Source organism: Rhinopithecus bieti, unplaced genomic scaffold, assembly GCF_001698545.2.
Source record: "Rhinopithecus bieti isolate Rb0 unplaced genomic scaffold, ASM169854v2 scaffold_26106, whole genome shotgun sequence".
Taxonomy (NCBI): domain Eukaryota; kingdom Metazoa; phylum Chordata; class Mammalia; order Primates; family Cercopithecidae; genus Rhinopithecus; species Rhinopithecus bieti.
Genome location: NW_016811748.1, coordinates 188448 through 192511, shown reverse-complemented (window position 1 = coordinate 192511; position 4064 = coordinate 188448).

Genomic DNA, 4064 nt, shown 5'->3' with positions numbered 1-4064 from the left:
CCTCCCTCCCTCCCTCCCTTCCTTCCTTCCTTTCCTTCAGATGGAGTTTCACTCTTGTCGCCCAGGCTGGAGTGCAGTGGCACAACCTGGGCTCACTGCAACCTCTGCCTCCCGAGTTCAAGCGATTCTTCTGCCTCAGCCTCCCAAGTAGCTGGGATTACAGGCACTCACCACCACACCTGGTGAATATTGTATTTTTTTTTTTTTTTTAGTAGAGGCAGGGTTTCTCCATGTTGGTCAGGCTGGTCTCGAACTCCCAACCTCAGGTGATCCGCCCACCTCAGCCTCCCAGAGTGCTGGGATTACGGGCGTGAGCCACCCCACCCGGCCTCATTCACAGTTTTCCGTTGAAACATAATTATGTTTTTAGCTAATGATGGTTAATACTCTTGAGGTGCTTGGTATGTGTCAGTCAACTCAGACAATTTACCTGTATTTACTCACAGAGTCCTCAAGAAAGAGAGGTGGGAAATACATCACATCTATCTTACAAAGGAGGAACTTAGGGCTCAGAGATTTTAGATTTCAATACGCTGTTACTGCGGGAGTGGAAATTTGAATAAGGGTGTTCTGATGGTCACGTCTCAGTTCCTCGCCGCTGGGCTATGCTCGGTGTGAAGCCCTGAGCAGCTGAGTCCTAGGAAGTCATGCGGGCTCCAGAGTGGACAACAGCAGTGTCTCTCCACCTGGGAAGGTAGTGCTTCATTTTTTAACTTTCCAATTTTAACTGGAATAAACTTTCCTCCTCCTCCCACTACCCACATTCTCCACTGAATCCTCTATTACTAATTCTATGGAAATTTGTGGAAATTAATAAAACCTTGTGGAGGCCAAGGGAAAACTTCCCCTTCGTTTGACTCTTCACTGAAAATCAACTGGAAAAACACAGCTGAGAAATAATAAGAGAAAAGACATATGAATTTATTAAGGTGCACAGGAGTTTTACAAAACATAACATCTCAAAGAAATGACTGGATGGTTGACGCTTTTATACCATCTTGAGGTTCCAGAAGGAATGAGGCTTGGATCAGTGGCAAAATGGCTTATGGGACTAGAGAAGAGGTGGCCTGTCTAGCAAAGGTGGTCTTGTTACGTGGATGGAACGTCACAGGTAACAGTGCTGAGAGAGAATAGATGTAAATGTTTCAGACCCTTAAAAATGTCAGACCCTCAGTTAATCATCCCTAAATCAGGATGAGGGAAGGCCTCAGAGAAAACCTGGCTGCATCAATGCAGATTTTTCTCTACAGATGCAAATCTTCACAAAAGACAGCTTTTCAACTAAATTTGTATTTCCAGCCCTCCTGAACAACCATCTTGAAACATCTCAAAGAAGTATATTTTAGGCTAAAGTATTTTGGCATCCTTTGAGATCTGAGAAGCCAAAGTAGATATCTCTTTATCGAATAAGATGAACCCCAAGGTTAAGGGAATGAAAAGTTACCTACGGGCTAGGGGCTCCAAGGCCTTGCTGTCATGGCAACTCCCAAATTCCTATGGCTACAGCAAAAACCACAGGTTTGATAAACTCCCTATCAATAGGAGCCATCAGGCAAAATGCCAGGTCCTTCCTAACTCCGGTTTGCGACCTCTCTTGGTGTCTGGCTTGGGACCCCTTTCTGGTAAGAATCCTGGTCATTCTTTGGGTGACACTTTCAACCTTGCATATACAATATGATATAGTGGCCCTGTTTGACGAATTGTCCAACTCGGTGTTTCTCAACCTGTTTATTTTTTATTACTGCCGGCCCTAAAAATCTTTCGTGCCTCTTTTTTTCCTTATTATTCCCTCTTCCATGGGACTTAAATAATGTTTTTATTATAGATTCAGGGGGAACCTGTGCACGTTTATTACATGGATGTATAGTGTAATGGTGGAGTCTGGGCTTCTGGTGAACCCTTTGATATAGGAGTTAGTAAGAAATTATTTAGACAGATAGTGAGGATTGAAGAGTTCTCGATGGAATTTTCCTTTAATAAAAGCAGCCCCAAATCATTTCTTTTCTAATAAAAGCAGCCTGAAAATCAAGCTGCAAGCTTACATAAGCAAGCTGGAAACGTCCATAGGTGAATGCCAGCAGCTGTGCCAATGGAAAAAGGCTGCCTGGAAGCCAGATACATCCAACTGGAGATTCCCTCCACCCTTGTTGCCAGGTGTGCAGATGTCATGGCTTCAGCCAGGTAAAAACCCCATCTGCATAATACAAGATTCTTGGCTATGTAAATGGCGCACCTGGTCAAAGCAATCCCCTGGGCCCTATGTAAATCAAACCCTGCCTCTTCAAGCCCCTCTGTGAAATCGACCGCATCTCACCCCAAACTCGGAAACCCACTTGGGCGCTCCCTTCCTCCGCATGAGGAAGCTCTCTCTTCTTCTGGCTATTAAACATTCCACTCTTACACCTACTCCGTGTGTGTGTGTGTGTGTGTGTCTGTGTGTCTGTGTGTGTGTGTAAGACTGCGTCTTTGTTCTCCTTACTGCCAGACACCAAACCTTGAGTGTTTGTCCCGATCAAGGACACCTCTTCACCCTCGCCCAAATAGTGAACATAGTACCCAATAGGCTGTTTTCCCAACCCTTACCCTGCTCCTTTTTCCTCTTTTGGAGTCCCCAGTGTCTATATTTTCCATCTTTATGTCCATCTTATACCCATTGCTTAGCTCCCACTTACAAGTGATATTGTGTGGTATTTGATTTGGTGTCTGCATTAATTGACTTAAGAATTAACTGATGGATCCCCCCGGGATATTGGAAGTAATATCACCCTCCTCTCCTGCCTGGGGTATTGTCAACCATATCACAGAGGTGTGTACACATCCGGCGTTTGGGGAGTAATATCATCATCCTCTCCCGCCTTGGGTGTAACAAATAATATCACAGAAGGGTGAACATCCCCCGGGATATGGGGAATAATATCACCCTTCTTTTTCTCACTGGGTATTATGAATTATATCACAGGGGGTTATATACCCCCGAGATATAATGAGTAATATCACCCTCCTCTCCCCTCCTGGATATTACAAATCATACCACAGAGGGTTGTACGCCCCCCGCGATATTGGAAGTAGTATCACCCTCCTGTCCCCCCCTGGGTATTATAAACCATATCACAGGAGGTATACACCCCCTGCAATATATAAAGACGTATCACCCTCCTCTCCCCCACTAAATATTAGAAAAAATATCACAGCGGGGTGTACACACCCTGCGATATTGGGAGCAATATCATCCTCTCCCCTGTAGGTGTTAGGAACAATATCACTGGGAGGGTGTACACCCCCTGTGATATTGGAAGTAATATCATCATCCCCCTTCCTGGATACTAGGAACAATATCACAAATGGAGTGTCCATCCTTCGTGATATTGCAGGTAATATCATACTCATTTTTTCTAAATATTAGAAAAAATATCACAGGGGTGCACACCCCTTGCAATACTGGGAGTAATGTCATTCTTTATCCCCCTTAAATAATGAAAACGATAGCACAGGGGGGTTTTACTCCCTGCAATATTGCAGTGGTGCCTTGTTCTTCTTCCCTGTGTATTAGGAACAATATCACAGGAGGGGTGTACACCCCCTGCGATATTGCGAATAATATCATTTTCTCCTTCCATGGATATTTGGAACAATATCACACGGGTGGTGTACACCCCCTGTGATATTAGGATTAATATCATCCTTTCCTTTCTGGATATTAAGAACAATATTACGGGGGAATGTACATTTTCTGCAATATTGGGAGTAATATCATCCTCTCCTGTTTTGCATATTTCGAACAATATCACAAGGGGGTGTACACTGCCTGCGATATTGGGAGTAATATCATTTTCTCTTCCCTGGATATTATGAACAACATCACAGGAGAGGGTACATTACATGAAATATTAGGAGTAATTTCATCCTTTTACATCTGGATATTATGAACAATATCACAAAGAGGCGTACAGTTCCTTCGATGTTTGAAGTAATATGATCCTATTTTCCCTGGATATTATGAATAATATCACAGTGAGGTGTATACCCTCAGCGATATTGCGAGTAATATCATTTTCTCCCACCCT